This window comes from Phalangium opilio, unplaced genomic scaffold (assembly GCF_054372755.1).
Source record: "Phalangium opilio isolate 3A_F unplaced genomic scaffold, DU_Popi_V2 ptg000045l_1, whole genome shotgun sequence".
NCBI lineage: Eukaryota > Metazoa > Arthropoda > Arachnida > Opiliones > Phalangiidae > Phalangium > Phalangium opilio.
In genome coordinates this window covers 2,950,811-2,969,499 of record NW_028324168.1, presented here as the reverse complement: position 1 = coordinate 2,969,499, position 18,689 = coordinate 2,950,811, and the positions used below count along the sequence as shown (strand labels likewise).

Below are 18,689 nucleotides of genomic sequence, written 5' to 3'. Positions count from 1 at the left end.
GATATGAACCGCGCAGTTTTTTGGTCAAATTGACCTACTTAATTTGACAGCAGATGTTAATTGGGAAGTCTTATAAATTGTGTCGTCTGCTATTTTAATTCCACTGGTTTTGACTATTTGAGAGAAGATCTAGATTTGTAATTAGTATAGCAGGATAAATTAATGAACTTAATTAAATATTAGTCTTGGAAAGAGATATTTGTCATCCAGTTTCTTAATTAAAACTTGTTTTTTAGGAGTTGATTCATTTTTTTTATATATATCAGCCCCGAATCTTATAACTGAAAGTTTAAGGTAAACCAAACAAATTTTCCTCTTTTGGAAAAGGTAGAATCCAAAAGCCCGCATTCATGTTACATCAATTCCAATAGAGGGGGTATACACTAAACTTTTTTATTAAATGACTTCAATCGAATATATACGAAAATATCAGAGTATCTGATGCCTTGGTTGCAAAAAAATGAAATAACAAGTTGGAAAAACCAAAATATTACCTCTCCGAGTCAAGAGGTCTACTACTACAAACTTATTTACCTAGATATGGAATTATTTCACTTTTTTGAAGTAAAAATTTACGAAATATTGAAGCAGTATTCCAAACATAGCGAATGTACAGTAAAGCAGACTACATTTTACATCCAATATGGATAAATCCTGGACACATGGAGATCAGTCAATGGGGAAAAGAACAGGAAATGAAGTCAACGCTTCAGCTGTTTACCGTATATTCTGATAGCTACATTCACAACTGGTTTGCAGTGTAAACACTATCGTCTCGTCTCACCTCAACAATACTCCTAGTTTGCCAACATGAAGGTTTACGTTAAATAACACCAAAGCTAAATTGTAGCTAGACGCACTAATAGTCAATGCGCACAATAAAGAGAATAATAAGTGTGTAGCTACTACCCGTTTACCATTAGCCCTTTTACTAATCTAAATGCCAGCATGATCTTTTCTTCTATTATAAAATCTTAACCTGATTATTTAAGAGTGTGTTTAACTTTCGGTTCACTCTGAACCGTTAATGTCTCTTCATTTCAGACACGAAAATCAGAGCCAAAAGTTTACTTCACCTCAGGCCCCAATTATTTACTCTTTGTTTCACTAAGCCTATTGCGGATAAGACTTGTTATACCCGCCGGACTGTAGGTTTTAGTTTTCTTCAGGAAGTCACTAAACCAAGGATTATTCTATATACAGATGTAGTATAGCTTAAGTAATATATAAACAGCCATTTCAAATAACAGTATTAAAAAAAATCTTTGGAATATCAAAATGAAACAGAGCTCTAAAGCTACAAAAGTACTAAATGCATCATAATTACGAAAAATACTTCCACATTTTCACTTTATATTATGGAAAAAGGGAATATTAAGGTTTTGTATGATTTCTTAACACATCAACACAAGGCTAACTGCTAACGCGACGCACTAGTGTAACAACGGACGGACACACACAGACAAAAAAATAAGCTGCTTTTTAACTCTTTCCGTATTAATTTTGAGTTGAGAAACAAGATCATCTTAAATATTAAAATAAATATAATTAATATTAAATATTTTCTTCGTCAGTTGTTTGCCTTATTGAGCGTTACATCGTTTTGATAAAGAACAATTAAACATACTTGAGAGACTTGACTAATATTGGCGTTTGAAATGAAGCATACGCCGGTTGCTTTTCCTTACTCAAATAGGTAGTATATAAGGGTGTCGAACTACACTTTAAAGCAAGAACAACCGCAATTGCGAAAACCTTTGGTGGACAACCCACCCTAGGGAGGCTAGACGTTTCTCGTAACCCTAGCTGATCGCCGCGAATGTCTTAAACCGAACGATGACGATGGAGTTAGAAGCCAATGAGACAGATTGGTGTCTATGTGGAATAGACGGAAGACCAGTAGATGGTGGTGTTTAGAAGCCAGTATGTACAGACTGGTGTCCAAGTGGAATGGACGAAGACCAGAAGATGGTGGTGATTAGAAGCCAGTGTGTACAGACTGGTGTCCATGTGGGATGGACGAAGACCAAGAGATGGTGGTGATTAGAAGCCAGCAAGTACTGGTGTCCGTGTGGGATGGACAAAGACCAGAAGATGGTGGTGTGAGAACTCAAGTAGAGGAGCCATTTCCGTGACTGTGAAATCAGTTCGGAAATGGCGAACACGTTTGCTCCGATTTGGAAACTGCGAACGCGGTCACGTGGGTGTAACAACAGACACACACACAGACAGACAGACAGACACACACGATCGTTACAGAACCTCTCCGTGACATACGTCACTCGGAGAGGTAAAAATAGCAAAAATTCCCCCTCGTTTTTTTGATTAAATATTTAAACTGTACTGTTTATTTCTCTCAATCTGCGTTAGAGTTCGCTGTAGGGGCTTTTTATCTTCCATTCCATGGATTTTATAGACCCCTATAATGAAGGGACTGGAAAACTGGGCGAGTTAGCTAGCAATCACTTCGTCCACGTGGGCAAAGTATATAATAATGCACTTGCAACTGTAATCTTTATTTCAAGGTCATTTTTAACTTAAACTCGTGCTGGGTCGGCGCGCGCAAGGGGGTTGGAAGTAATTGAAATAAATGCAACCCCCCCCCCCCAATAAGTTCACGTGCTCTCGTGGCGAAAAACAAAAGATACGTCTGCAGGTCCTCTTTGGTGGAATTAGAGTCCATGACCATACCAACCCTTAGGCCTAACCTAGCTCCGGTTTAGCAAGCTGTTGCCTTTGGTTTCATTCTCTTTTCTGGTATAAGTGGGGGGGGAGCCTTCCTTAATCGATAGCTTATTTCCTACACTTTCGAGGGCCTTTTTCAATCTAACTCGCCAGCCATTTCGTACATGGCTTTGACAGTAAAAGCCATTCTTGATTTAGAGTATCATGGTAAAGGCCGCGCGATTTTAAGTTGATAAAGTCTATCGATTTTTACCCCCGTTTTTTCCGATTAAGAATTCTCCCTATTGGATCTTTTTGTTTTATTTTTTCTTTAGTTTTCCCCATCTAAAGTTAGCTTTCTAGTGACGCCATCTGCTTTAGCGGACCCCTAGCCATGGCAAAAGTTTAATTTTCTGTCAACTGGGCTAAAAACAAACCTGGAGAAGCATTTTTATTCAGTTGGGACCCAGCAAAAAGAAAAACACAGAGCGTTATTGAGTTATAGATTGAAGAAATATTAAAAAACAAATAACATAAAGAGAATAACGTACTTATACTATTTTATATATATATATACTTTTGAGGGATGGTTATTTTTAGTTTAACTTGAGTTGTTACTAAGCGTGAAACTAAGTCCAGTCGGTTTTGATAAAGTATTAGGAATAGTTTTAACTGTAGTGTCAATTCCGATGTGAATTTCTAATTTTTTTTTGGAATTTTACTTCGATAATTTGATATATTGTATTTATTTTAAGGGTGGTTGGTTTTATACACGCTATGAAGTTAGGTTGATTTTACTATGATTTATGAATGTTTGATTTCAACTGAAGGTTTTTTAAGGGGCTGAAGGGATATAAATTTACTGTAACAATAATATTGTTTAATATTGGTCTCTATGGAAGGTTCTAAAAAACAATTTTTTTACGATAAATTTTAGGTTTCTTCCTTTTTATTAATATATAAGTTATATATTTTTGCGTTCGAATTGAGAAAAATGACCCTCTGTTTATTAAATTTTATAGGAATAAATATTTTTTGGCTTTTTATATATAATATTTATTTATAGAAAAAATAGGTTATCGTATTTTTAAAAATTTAATTTTTCCCTGCCCCTGTTGGGTAACTTCCCCCTACTACACTACTGTATTGCGGGATAAACATTTCTACAGGCGCTCGTAGAATTAACGTTATGGTATTTCACCCTGAATTGCGTCTTTCCCTATGAAATTTTCTTTAAATCAATTTAGTTAGTTATTAAACATCGAATATTAATCATAAAAAATTGCTCTAAGCTTTTAAACGTCCCAATTGAAGGCCCGGTTGTAAAAGTTAGAAAAAAAAATAATCCAGTATCTTAGAAGAACCTAACAGCTATCATATCTCAAACTTTTAGCTCGAGAAAATGTCAAAAAAACCCAGGATAGATAGGTTATGGTCAATTTGAAGGTGTTGGATAGTTGCCAAGGTATTTTAAAACGTTTGCTAAGCCTTTGTTTTAATTTCGCAAACGCTTAGTGATTTTTAAAATTACATGTAACTATATTCTTTAAACCTAAAGCTGTTTGAATTTTGAAATTCCACGTGTTTTAGAAAGGTCACGTGGTTAGACATAGGTCTCGAGGAAAAACGCGCGAGGTTTAAATTAAAAAAATAAAGACGTATCCTTCATCTCGAAGCCCCCCATCGAATTAATATCGTGGCCGTTTTTAAAACTGTCTTTTCGTTCGAAAATTGGAAAGAAAGGTACAGGGTGCTAAGGAGACGATTAATATTTTCTTCTTGTAGCTTGACGGATAATATATATAGAGGGGAGGGGAAAAATTCCATTTCGGAAATGATTAATACTAGTCTTGTTAAAGTCGTCACCCCCACCCCAATCCTCGGTATAGTTAGTTCAACTAAAAGTATATAATACTTCTCTTCGGGAGAAGTGTACTAGCATAAAGAGGGTTTGGTAATTGTAACATGATTCTTCCCAACATTTGGAGTGCACAAGGTTACTAAACGATAAATAGTTCCCCTCATCTTTACCAATAGCGCTGCTTAACTATTTGATTTCCAAGGCGCATGCGCTTGTTTAATTTTTGTCCTACGTCAAGACAATCAAGGTTTGTGCCTACTTGATTGCTGAGGGTTTACTAAATACCAAACAGTTATAGAATTCACCCTAGCACGATGCCATGCCCATCTGAAGATTGATGAGCGGGAGACCAAACAAAAACGGGCATGAGCCTGCATGGGAAGAATCATGTTACGTAACTAAGTATTAATAGGATACAGAGTGTCATCCTTCTTCTATTATCGTCTTCTGGTTCAACCAAGGCTTAAGTGGGAACGGAATGGGGGTAAAAGTAAAAAATATATGATCAGTATTAGGATGAACGCAGCTGTTCCGAGTAAAACCCAAACCTCTCTCGCCGCTTTTAGGCCTAACAGAGTTAGGGCTTTATACAACACCCTCGATCCCCAATCACCCTCCCAATGTCTTAAGAACTCTAGTAAAGGATAAAGATAAAAACCTTTAGCTTTTAAATAATTGCCGGCTGGATAAAGTGAAATTAATTGAGATAGATGTATGTTTTTTGTATCTTATTATAATGTACTAGGTCTATTTTTGCTTCTTAGTTTGGCCATGTTATTTAGTCTGAGATTGTAGAGGTTTGTTTTATATGGGGGTGTTGCTTGCTTCCTTATTTTTTGGGTGATTTGGTACAAGTTTAGGAGCAATTACTGTAAGGGTTGCCTAGTTTGATCATGTTTTATCGTAATTAAGCAAGATTAAAAAGTTAATCTGCTGTTAAAAGTCATAGGTCGTATTCCTAAATTGTGTTGTGATTTTTTTTTTGGTGAATTTAATTTAGTTATTTTTATGAGTAATGATTATGAGATTAGGGGCAAATACTCTATAAAATGTCTAGTTTATTATACATATAGTTAAATTGGTTTTGAAATTGGATAATAATTTAAAAAGTTTTGAACAGTTGTTTAAGTTGGGTCCAATTCTTTACGTGACGAGGTGCACTTTTATTGATTTGATATTGTTGTAGGTGTAATAATTTGGTTATTTCTGCCGTATTTATTATGAGATTTGGAGCCATTCCTCTATGAAATGTCTAGTTTATTATGGTTCAATCGGTTTTGAAATCAGATATTAATATAAAAAGTTATGAACAGTTTAAGTTGGGTTCAATTCTTTACTTGACGAGGTGCACTTTTTATTTGTATTGTTTTAGGTTAATTATAATAATTTGGTTAACTTTAGGGTGTTGATTATTAGATTTGGAGCGATTATTCTATTGAATGTGTAGTTTATTACTATTCAGTCAGTTTTGAAATCGAATATTTTTAAGTAGGTTGTATGTCCCAAAAGTTGTTGGAATTTTTTGAGTACACAGCTTCCGGTTTCTTAGTAAGATCCCTATATACTTTAGACTTAACTATTATAGTGTTCTGTTCCGTTATGCAGTAAAGGCATTGGAAATGAAGCTAAGCTAAGATAGGATATATCCGTCCCGGCCAAGGAAGTGAGTCTATTTAGTTTCCTTTCCTGGATAGGAATTGGGTACGTACTGCTCGATTGGAGGAGAAGGATGGGTTGGAGCGAAGACCTATTCCACGCAGCTTCCTCGTTTGGTTCTGCACGGTCGAGTTGACGCGACGGGCCGCGTAGAAACCGATTACACGCGCAACTGCGCTACCTGATGGTGAATTTCGGAAGTGATCGATTCACCTAAGAATGTTCCTCTACGTGCAAAGGCCTAACTATCTAGAGAACGTGCAATGGTACACTGGGTGGTGCAAGGGAGGGATGGGTAAAGGGAAACGACCGAGCCCTATAGCGATCCTCTCTTTCTTTCCGTCTCTTCTACACTTCCTGAGACTTGGAGAATCGTCTGCTGCTTAAGGATTTAGGCTTAGCAACTTTTTCCTTAACCCCCCCCCTTTCGCCTCTTTATATTGTAAGTTAGTCTGGAAGAAGATGAGGAAAATCCCTTGTAATATGACCTCTAGGGAATGATACCGATAAAATGGAAGGCGCATATCTTTATACCCCTTATTCCCTAACCAAAATATTGTAAATAACCGACCGCTATGGATAAAAATAGAAAACACGTACTGGATTTTTCCTAAGTGGGAGATGTGCTATTTGCGCTCAAGTCTGCGATTTTGGTTTTTATATGGGCAGTTTCTTATGTTAAGAATGTTCCAATTGGAGCAAGAAATTATTTATGAGATGTGCGCGAAAATTGTCGGTCGTATTTTATACCGGACATTGTATGGAGTGACCTTTGACCTCAAATATTTCAAACTATAGATGGCATTTTAGAAATCTTAACGTCACGATGCACAGACTGCTTTAAAATATCCTCAGTTACAAAAACAATTAGAAGCGACCTCTTCACCTTTGACCCTTACCCAAATTTTGCGGGAAACGTCACGTGTTCCGTTGCACGTGGAGTTCGTAGTTTAAATTAAAAATCTAAATTATTTAACCATTTATTATTTATTTATTTACATATTAACCTATCAGAAGTATTCGTTGATGAATTGACCCTTACACAAATGTCACGTGTTCCGTTGCACGTGGAGTTCCTCACTCCTATAATTCAAAGGTGGAATTCATAAACGTTGGACGCAACGCAATATAGTACAGGCAAAGGCAGGGCGTCGTGCGCAAAAGGCGGAAGTTTGCGCACGACGCCCTGCCTTTGCCTGTACTAAATTGCGTTGCGTCCGACGTTTATGAATTCCACCTTAAATCATAAATTTAAATTATTTAACCATTTATTTATTTACCTATCAGAATAATCAGAAATATTCGTTGATGACTTAAATTCATTCATTCTTATAATATAAACAACATGAAACTTATAATACTAAACCGGTGAAATTATGACTAAACATATATAAAAGTAAACAATCCAACCCAAGCACCCTTACGAGCAAATTAATATATTACGTGGCTCTAAATTTGTTGTAGGGTGCGTGGTTAACCCAAACACGGTGACGAAATAAATAAATTAGAAAAAAACCCTTCAAAAAAGCGTGGGAATCTTATTATTTTGTGGTAGCTAGAATTCCCAGGGCGGCGTTATAAATCCAGAGAAGAAAAAAAAAAGAGGAAAATCTAATTAAGTCTGTAAATAGTTCCACCAAACCTTACAGGGAAGCGTCTAACCAATGGTTAGCTTCATCCCGCCATACATAGTAGCATAAGTTCATATGTTCACCATAAGTTTGTCACTGGTTACAAACTGGAGCTTGTCATGAAGTGACAACGTAGGTCATAGATTCAAGGTAAAGGGACGCCTGGTGAGACGATGTCAAAGGTTTAGTAATGCAGACTAAATAGGAAGATGGAAGTACTGCAAAATTAACCGAGTGTAGTCAATAGAGAGATTTCACTGCGTAGTACGTCACACAGTCCTAAGTCATACCACGGTTTATGCAGCCATATTAGTGGGTTTCAGCTTTCCTTATGCAATGAACCCACCAATATGGCGGTTTAAATTATCTCACGTATCTTATTATCTCCTCCCACAAACGAAAGGTCTCAATTCTCGCTTGTCGTTCTCGAACTAGCTCGAGCTGTAAGTCTCTAGCATCACAAAGTATAGTTAGTTTCATACTTATGGAATATATCTTATAAACTTATGATAGTTAGGGAAAAAAATACAGGGCAAACAGCGATGGCTTGCTTCATGCACATGGAAACTCACTAGCCCATGCCCCCGAAAGTTTTTGCCCGTGTAAAGAAAACTTAAGCCTTGGTTAAGTTAGGCCTTGGCTATATAGCAATGGATTTCAGCCAACCAAGCTAGCTATACAGCCTAAGGGTTTCCTTAGCTACTGAACCATAGGCAGTTTCCTAATTCGATTCAACTTTGTTGGGGAACACTTTTTTATATATATAGAGATATATATATTTGTAAACGTTTTTTTTACTTCCTTTCTTATATACTAACAGCTAAAAACGAATAGTTCTTTGTCTGTATAGACTTAAGTTCCAAATAACTTAAGCCTAATTAGAGTTCTTTTCATAATAAATAATAAATATTAAATATTCTTTTTCAGGTTGAAAGAAAATACAAAGAAGTATAGACGAGGGAAAGAAAACTCAACACGCTTATGTTGGGTGAGTGTTTGTATCATGTTAATTTATTTACTATCTTGGCTGTGAAGGGACACAGAAATTCCCCCCCCCCTTATACAAACGTCAGAGCTCTGCTTGTCCAATCAGATTTACTCCCCCAATTAGAATTCTACTTATAAACTTCCATCAAGTACTTGAGGACCCACCCTTCATGGAATCAAGCCCTTTTGATAAAGCAAGTCTCGGTTCTGGTTTAGTTTAAACTATTACCACTAGATGATCCCATAGTCGAGGCTATAGTTTTAGCTCCGCCCTCGACTTTAACGAGTCTTGATTGGGTCCTTTCTTTGAAAAGACAAACATTTGGTTGACCAGCTTGCTTTAGGAGAGACACTTGCTTTAGGTCCTGAAAAGAGTTCAAAGTAACTGTTGATTTGATTAAAGGTTTTCTACCGAATTTATTAGTTGAAATCTGACCTAATAATTATTCTCCGTTAAACCGGATATTAATGATGTGTATCAAATAATTAAATCGATTAACTTTACTAGGAATTGGGGCCGCGTTCGGAATCCCTGCTTGTTATATGTAGTTTCGGGAAACATTCCTAGAAGTTTGTATTGTTGGATACCTGCTAGGCCTATACAGGGTGCTTCTGATAAGTCTGCCATATAAATTAAGGGGGATGTTCTTTGGGAAATCAATTTTGAGTCGAAAATGTAGTAACTTCTATCTCCATTTTTATGCCCTAAGGGACACTGTTTTCGAGTTATGATTTTCAAGATTGTTTTAGGGATGACCCCTTAATTAAATTAGAAATCAATGTCTTGAAAACAGTTCCTTAATTAAATTTAGGGGGTCATCCGTAAAATACTCTGGATGCAATCTTAACTCGAAAACAGTGTCCCTTAGGGAAACCAAAATGTCATAGATAGAAGTTACATTTTCGACTCTTAATTTATGGCAGACTTATCAGAAGCACCCTGTATAGTATTTCCGAAAACACATAGCCAACTCCGTGCCTTAGCCTAAGGCAAAATGGGTCTAAATGATGAAACCCTATATATAGAGATTCCCCAACAAGGGCTGGACATGGATGGCTTGCAGGGTTTTGGCCCCAATCAAGACCATCCTATATATATAGCTTCTTCTTCTCGGACCTTACTTGGATACCATAGGGACCCCCTACCCTAAAAAGCTCGAATCTTATTAACATCCCCGTAGAGTATAGAGTAGAATGCGCCTTAGATAATGTTTAATATCAAAAACCACGTATCTTTCAACCTGATTTTGATACGAGATAACACGTTTTTGTTTTTTTAGTGGTATGCAAGAATTGAGGTAAGGGAACTAATGAAGGAAAGTAGCCCTGGGGGGAGGGAGTAGATAGAATTGTTAAAAGGAGGATAATTCAAATTTTGGGTAGGTCACGTGACTTGTTTTTTTAACAAACACGGTGTCAGAATGTAGCAATTTACTAAATTCACTTTAAATTTCGGTCTCAATAACTCTCTTTTATAAAAGATATATTAACTTATTTCCACATACTTGCTCTATTATATTTACCTTTTTTATTTTTGATACGAGAGATTTAATAATTTATTTCAAAATCAAACCACCCCCCAATTATCTCTTCTATTAAATCTAGAGTGACTTGAGCTATTGTTCGTTTAAGGGTGGTTTAGCTAATGGCGTTCTCTCACTACACTGGGTATGATGAAGAAATTTCGATCTCCGTCTCTAACCTGATTTAGGTTAAGGTGTACCTGGTATACTATTCCCCATGAGGGGCTTGTCGATCAAGTCTTCCTCCTTGGAAAGTGAAGGGAGAATGTCTTTCCTCCCACGCGCGGCAGTTCCTTGCGCCAGTATGGGGATATACAGGGTGTTTCTGATAAGTCTGCATTCATAATTTAAAGGGTTGACGTTCTTTGGGAAATCAATTTTGAGTCGAAAATGTATAACTTCCTATTTTCTTCTGCTTCTATCTATGACATCATGTTTGCCATAAGGAACACTGTTTTCGAGTTAAGATTGCATCCAGAGTATTAATTTTACGGATGACCCCTTAAATCTAATTAATTAAGAAACTGATTAAGACAATGATTTCCAATTTAATTAAGGGGTCATCCCTAAAACACTCCAATCAAATCATAACTCGAAAACGGTGTCCCTTATGGCAATCAAAATGGAGATAGAAGTTACATGCATTTTCGACTCAAAATTGATTTCCCAAAGAACAACAACCCTCTTAATTTATGCCACCAGACTTATCAGAAACACCCTGTACACGTGGAGGACTTCCTGTGGTGAACGGTATTTCACGGATACTGTAATAAGAGTATTGGTGTGGGGAAGAGCTATATAGGCAAGATTCAATTGACCCTAACACGACCTTATTAGATGTAGGAGGGTGAGGAACTACTAGGCTACATTCCCGGTTTCTTCTCTCCTATTTGGTCTACTAATAAACGGTGTTCGTAGAGGTTCTATGAATATATTGGTAGGCAGGCTTTCTAGGCGTACTCTGATAGAGTAAGGAGCGTTGTAATGTAGCTATTAACTTACCTTGTCCACCTCTTTTATTGGTTTTAATTCAATTGGGCGTGACGTTAGTTGGTCTAATTTGGTTTTATTGTTTTCAACCTCGTCCCCCCCATCCCTCTCAATTGTTGACCAGTGGGGGTCAGAGTTCAGGATGTGGTTTTTCCAGGACCAATTTCTGGACTGTTTTATAACTAACAATTTATGTCGATTCTGATTGGGCAAAAACGAGTAAATATTAAAATCTGCATTGCTATTTACTTTGCGGGCACAACTTTGATCTCGTTTTCAAACCCATGAAGGTGCAGATATTGAAATTTGATAGTTTTAAATTTTGATTTGAAGTTAAATTGATACGGTTATATTAATTTCGGTCTGTTACGATTTGAATTCGACTATTTGTTGATAGATTTGTTCTAAGGGTGAAGCTAGCATTTAGGCTGAATTTTCCCCATGTTAATCCTATTACCCCTGTAAAAATGTTTCACCCGCTTTACACCGGTGCTTATAGAATCACCAAAATTACGGCGTCTGCAACAAACTTAAAATTTTAAATTTTAAAATTACTGAATTTGTAAAATAAACTAATTTAAAAGCTTGATTTATCGCGCGGAGAAACTTGATACAAATTTTCCCAACTGTTTCGTTTCCAATTACGATTAATCTTGGACGCGACAAATTTTTAAACATTATATTCGTGATTAACAACTTTAATTAATAATCTTAGGCCTTGTTTGTGGCCGGCCGGCCAAGGCTTAGGTCGAGAGAATAGAGCTATATAATTAAATCGCGCGACCCAACGAGAAGTAAAGTTATAATTTTTCTTTATGTCCGAACTTACTTCGGAAGTAATTGGTTTGCTAGCTCGAGACTTCGCGGGGACACTTGCTAGTACCGTGCCCGAATATGAGAGGTTAAAGGCAAAAATGTACATGGCCAAGGCTTAGGGAAGAACGATGGTGGTGTTGGTGGTAGTGTAATATGGGGTACGTACAAATCTTTCACGAAAGATTTGGTTTATTTCCCGCTTTCTCTCTTTTTCGTCTGCTAGCTCGAAGTCGAGCGCTTTTCCCTCGTCTTTTGAAAAAAAGCAAGAAAAACGCGATAATTTCGTGTTCTAGTTTAATTAAAGAAAGTTTTCCTATCTTTATGACTCTCCTTCTTACTGAAGTCCCTTATTCAGATTTTGGGTGAAAAATGTCGTAATTTAGGTTTTCCTTAAAATTTGTTGGTGATTTTTGAAATCCTTTTAAAATTGTCCTATAATGATCTACGATTTATCGACGATGGGATGTGTCCACTGGTTGTAACTTTCCCACTTGATGTTTTGAGTTCATAAATTAATTAAGTTAATTACTTAAATTTTAAGGGATCTTTTAAGGTAATTGTTGGGTCGTGATCTAATAAGCTTTTAAATTATTATTTTATAAAATTGGTTTGATGCAGAGTTAAAATTTCTCTCAAGTGACTTATTAATTAAACTCATTGAACGCTTGAAATTAATTTACATAATTAATTAATTAAGGCGTCTTTTGAAATGATTAGGATGTCTGGTAATTAAACTAATATGGGTTTAGAATAATTTTAGATATAGATATAATATGTATATGTATTTATTTCTTCACGTTCATCTTTCCCTATTTACTGAACTGAACTAAACTGAACCGAACTATAGACGTACCGAAATAAAATTAAACCGAGTTATAAGAAAGATACCGCGATTTTCCTGTAAAAACTCTGCGATCTTTGTCCATCTTTTAATTCCGTTTTCATAATAGCAAAGATCCGGCGGTGCGAAGTTAGGACTCTTTCTCTGATTTATGCTTTATTCTCTCTTTCTCTTTCTCTCTCTCGTTCTCTCTTTCGCTCTTTGATTCTCTTTTTCTCTCCTCATTTCATTTTTGGATAAGAAAAATGAAAGAATCTAAAGAAATAGAAGAAAAAGAAGGAAAGAGGGGAGAGGTTGGTTCAGTCACCTCGATTCGCGTTAAGGAAAATATTTCTCCTTTTATGGTTTCCTTTCCTTTAACTTACGTTCTCGCTCCCTCGCTTCGGTGTATTCAGGAAACCTTTAGGAAATAAGGAAAAGGTAACCTTCCTAGGGTACAATACCGGAGTCTTAATGCGCTTTAACGGAAATGAAATTCCATTTTCATAAGATTAAAATTTTATTTGGAGTAGAGAGGTTAGTTAATTATTTACAAGCGGTGCTGCGTTGACAAAGGGATATTGTTTGCGATTAATTACTAGGTACGATCTCATCGTTGCCAGCTGGTATTTTTTTTACCCCTTTATCTACATCCAGAAGTATATAATATTTCTCTTCGAGAGAAGTGTACCAGCACAAAGCGGGTGGGTAATTGTAACATGATTAGGGTTCTGTTGCATGCTTAATATTTCCGATTCCGTAATTTTCTACCAGACTAATTATTTAAATATTTTATTGAAGGCGTTAATCTTTAGTGTCTTAATTATCTAATATTATAGAGATAAATATATATGTACTGTATATTTAGTGTTCAAAGGCCTATACGTCTATTGATCGTGTTTTGAACCTAATCTATATTATCCACATCCAACAGGCGGATATGCTAATTATGTTGTTGTCAGTTTGGGCATCATTCCCTCTCACGTTATAATCAGTTTAAAGTCGGGGACCTTGAGACAATGTCTACAACGTCTATTAATTAATAGAAAAATTATGTATTTTAAGCGTGTATATTATATACAGGGTGTTTATGATAAGTCTGTCTGGCGTATAAATTAAGGGGGATGTTCTTAATTGGGAAATCAATTTTGAATCGAAAATGTAGTAACTTCTATCGCCAATTTGTTTGTCCTAAGGGACATTGTTTTCGAGTTAAGATTGCATCCAGAGTATTTTAGGGATGACCCCTTAATTGAAATTGGGGAGAACACGTGCAATAGCTTTGCCCACGTGCAAAAGGATAAATAATAAAAAGGGTTAGGGAAACATAAATTATCATCTGTATTAATATTTTTCTGGTATATTAAGTTCACACCTAATTTTTATTAGAACTGTCTAAAGGTAGGCACGCACAGGTAAATAAATTACTTCAATAGTGATCTTACAAAGTCGATGCTCATAATACGCCTACGTAACTTAGGCTTAAGTTAAGTATTCCTATCAAAAATACGTTTTTCTTATGGTTTTTTTCTTCTTCATTCTTTTGCCAAGCCGTACGCAGTTCTTCTTGTATTGTTATTTTTTAGACCTAAAGGATGAAGAGGAATTTACGCTAGAATGGTTTAGGTTTAGGCTTAGGGTCCAAAGATGCTGGCCCGCGTCTAAGTATAAAAAAAGTTTTCGTTTTGGTGTTTTTTTTTTGTACCAAGTATCTTTAGAAGAGCGGGCTCGCTTGGTTTTCCGCTGTTCTGTTCTGTTTCGTATAGGTCCTATCAGGAGCAGATGACAAAGGAGTCTCGGACGCTAGCTTCCACAATATAGAGGGCAATGGCACCCGCGTACGTCACAGCTGTAGCGGTATCGTTTGCCATAGACGCGTTATCAGACATTATAGCAGACGATGCTTTTGGTGGATTATATCTGGCACCAAAGTCTGCTGGGAATTTGTTTTGTAATAACGGACTAACGGTGGCAACTGAGGTTCGTCTTATCCGATCGCGACATAAATATACACAATATAATTATACTTTATTCAAACAGCTGTAACCGTTGGTATTAAGATAAAAGATAAGACTAGGCCTACATTTTGTGACTTTAAACCTACTAAATAGTAAATTAAGTCCAAACTAGCAGAGAAAGCCAGGTAAGCCAAGGCTTAATTAACAATTTGTGCCGCCTGGAATGATTGGGCTCGGGTTTTCAAATTATAAAGCAAGGTTTTAAAAGATGCCGAAACACAATGTTATATATGTGTTTTAGGGCCAAAATATTCCGTATGTTTTTGAATTAATTGACTGCCACAAGAGGTTGGAAACGAAATCACTGTCTCTTACTTTTTGGGTTTTAAAAGATCGTGAGTGATTTCTTTTCCCAACCTCTTGTAGCTATCATTTAATTCAAGACGAAATTAAGAAAAAATTGGCACTGAAACACATTTTAGTTTTTTAATAGTGTACATACGTTACTCGCTGGGCTTTTCATTATCAATTTTAGTCTAAAAAAAGATTAAAAAGCCGTTGAAATCCATTTTTAACTCTAATACTCGTTAAGCCTAGGCTAATTATAAGCAGACGATACGTATTTTTAAAGAGAGGCTCCAGACGCGATTTCCCAGATCTCCTTTCGAGACTTTGCAGCCACGCTATTGGTTGGAAAATAAAGCTCAAATTTCCTACGAGAGGGGGCACTGGCGTAATGATTTTGGTTAATAACCGTGACGTTCGCGGATCCCATTGCCCTCTACATTATGGAAGCTAGCGTCCGAGACTCCTTTGTCATCTGCTCCTGGTCCTATAGCTAACACGTAAATGGTAGTGTATTGTTAAGGAAAAGCTCTTTTCAAGAAGATGGTAATGGATTCTGGCCAAAGCTAAAGCATCTCTTCTTATAGTTCAACCCGCGTGCCCGTCTCCTAGCACACATCCCAAATCCAATGTGCCTCTTCCGCCTCTTTTCCCAATAAGTAAAGAAAAAGTAAAAACCCAAACGATGGCTAGCCATCTTCGTGTATTGTATGTACTAGCTATAGCCCGCTCGATCGACAATCTTTCGATTTACAAGTTAAAGAAATACGAAGTAAAAAGAATGGGGGATAGAGAGAGAAAGGGGGGGGGGAGAAAAAGGATAAATGAACTATCTTTCCATTGACTTTTTCAAAAGGGATGTTTATCCAAAACGGAATACAGACGTTGTTTTCTTCTATACAGGGTGTTTTTGAAACGTCTCTCGGAAATTAATGGGAGTAGGTGTTCTTTGGAAAATCAATTTTGAGTCGAAAATGTACGACTTCGATCTCCATTTTGGTTTCCCTAAGGGACCTTGTGCCTTGTTTTCTTCTATACAGGGTGTTTCTGATAAGTCTGTCAGAAATTAAGGGGTGTGGGTGTTCTTTGGGAAATCAATTTTGAAAAAGGGACACTGTTTTAGAGAAACACCCTGTATAAGACCTAGACGATAAGGAAAAGGATTACCTATGACCTTTCTATGTTTTATGTACTTTCCTTTGTAGTTAATGATAGAATTTCATTGTACAAGTTTGTAATGTATATAAGAACCCTTATACACAACCTAATAGATTCTGTTGTGTTGACCACCTTGTTTTCTTCAGACCAGTGACGTAAAATAAGCCATGGTTTCAAGCCATACGGAGTACCAAATTTGGTGGTGAACTGGTAACTTTCAAGCCCCTGTAACGTTTTTGAGCCCACGTACCGTCCTATCAATGTTCCGTCTTAAGCAGACGACACTACGACCCTATCCCTTTGTTGAAAAGGATCTATACATAGTTTACAGGCGTGGAGGATTCATACCATTTGCACAAGGAGACCTGGGGAGTGTAAAATAGCAGACGATTTTACACTCTAAGTCGCTTGGTCTCCTGGTGTTAATGGTAGGAATCCTCTACGCCTGTAAACTATGTATTGATTTTAATTTCGTTTTCTTAAGCCTTGGTTATTTTAACTATGTTTGAAATTGTCCATTCTTACGTTCAAGGGTCGGATTCACCTATTTTAAGGCCTTGGGCCAAGACATAACACTGATTGGGTTGGCCCCCAAAATACTGTATAGAGAGCATAAAAATTTATACGCAGTTGTAACAAAGTTTCAAACCGGAAGGAAGTTAGCTTCGTTAAATTTTAAAATGAGCCAGGTTTGGGTTTTTCGAAAGCCTTTAGGCACAATTTATCTCTTTGACAACGATATATTACCATTCGTATTATAAACAGAACCCCCGGGCTCCTCGATAAGTTCGGAATTGTAAAATTTATACTATGATCACTGAAACAACTCGCGATTTCAACTGTTCAATATTCATTTGGTTACTGGAGGGAGACGTCAATAATTCCCAGGACTCCTTAATGCATTGGGAAATAAACTTTAAAATCTATAGGAAACTATAGAGATCTGCGAAAATTTTATGTCATTATAACTGAACCATTAAGTTAAACGCTGCAAGCTTCGACAGAAACTTTATAGTTGTATTATTTTTTTTGGTCCAAGCTGCAATTTCTAGCCAGTTCCTATAAAATTATATATGTATATTTTATTTTTAAATCTATCCAAATAATCTCCTAAAATATCCTATAATATATTATAATTTAATTTCCCTTTCCTATATCCTATATTTTCCTAAAAGCATTTTGTTTGGTAGTTTTTCTTAAAAAATAAATATCAACAACAAACAAATGTGGTACAATACTGGGTAAATTTTCTTTGTTTACGTTTTAGTTATTTGCCAGGTATACCTCAAGTGGTCTTATAAAGGACTCGAAGGAAATTACACTAACTTAGCGGGTTTTTATTTATTTATTTATTTATGTCTGATGGTAGTGAATAGCTAAGAACTTCTCCATTTCTTTGGGCGACATGCGCAACGTATATACAAAAGCGCTAATCCTAAAGTCCCATTAATCTCTTTTAAAAGCTCTGGCTTCTACGTGCGAGAAAGAACATAAAGGTTTTCTAGTTAGATTTTTGGAGCAAAAATGCGCTCGTTCCAAGGGGCCAAAGTGCGAAGGATTGGTCCAGGGGTATACCTTGTTCCCAAGCTATTAATGAAGTATAAAGACTGCGATGGAATAAAGGAACCAAACCAGAAAATGCCTTGATTAATCTTGGAAGAAGCGCCTTCTTCTTCCTCTTCCTCTTCCTTCTTGGCTCTCTGGGATGCAGCGGGAGTTGTTGGAGAACTGCAAAGTCCAACCTCTTAACGGGTTGAGGATTCCCAGAGTGAACATTTTGGGGTACTAAGAGGAAACTAAGATTTTTCAGAAGGACATGTATGGTTGAGGGATGTATTTTTAAAGGAATTGCGCAGGTACTTGAATGTAGCTAAGGGCGCGAAACAGCGAGAGTGTAAGAAACAGATTTCATGAGCTAGGAAAAAGAGGATCTTGCTAAGCCTATAATTTAAAATTTGAGGCCACAGGCTAGCTCTTCATTCTTTCAAGTTTCTGTACAAGCGTAGAAGATCCTTTTGGGCTTGGGAATCTTTTGTTATTGTGACCTTATGCTTGACCAAGAAGTGAAATCTAGTTGGTATAAATTCGCCAGATTTCCAGCTTTATCTCCAGTCCAACGTAGGTCCGGATTTAATCCCCGCCGCCTCTAAATTACAACCAGCATCTCATTGGTTCTTGAAAACTCACGTCAGCGTGGCGACGCGAATGACGAAAATTAGTCATATTTTCTGATTGAGGAGAGGCGAAATAGCCCGGCCTCCTTTTACATCCCCGCCTTGT

General features: G+C 36.7%; 1 long non-coding RNA gene across 1 annotated transcript in view; it reads left to right on the top strand.

Moving 5' to 3' along the window:
• LOC149676715 (uncharacterized) overlaps positions 1-18,689 on the top strand; it is a 205,208-nt gene that overhangs the window by 3,598 nt on the left and 182,921 nt on the right. The window contains exon 3 of the long non-coding RNA XR_016366518.1: positions 8,740-8,800. This is a non-coding gene — a long non-coding RNA (uncharacterized LOC149676715). The remainder of the gene's footprint in view (positions 1-8,739; positions 8,801-18,689) is intronic.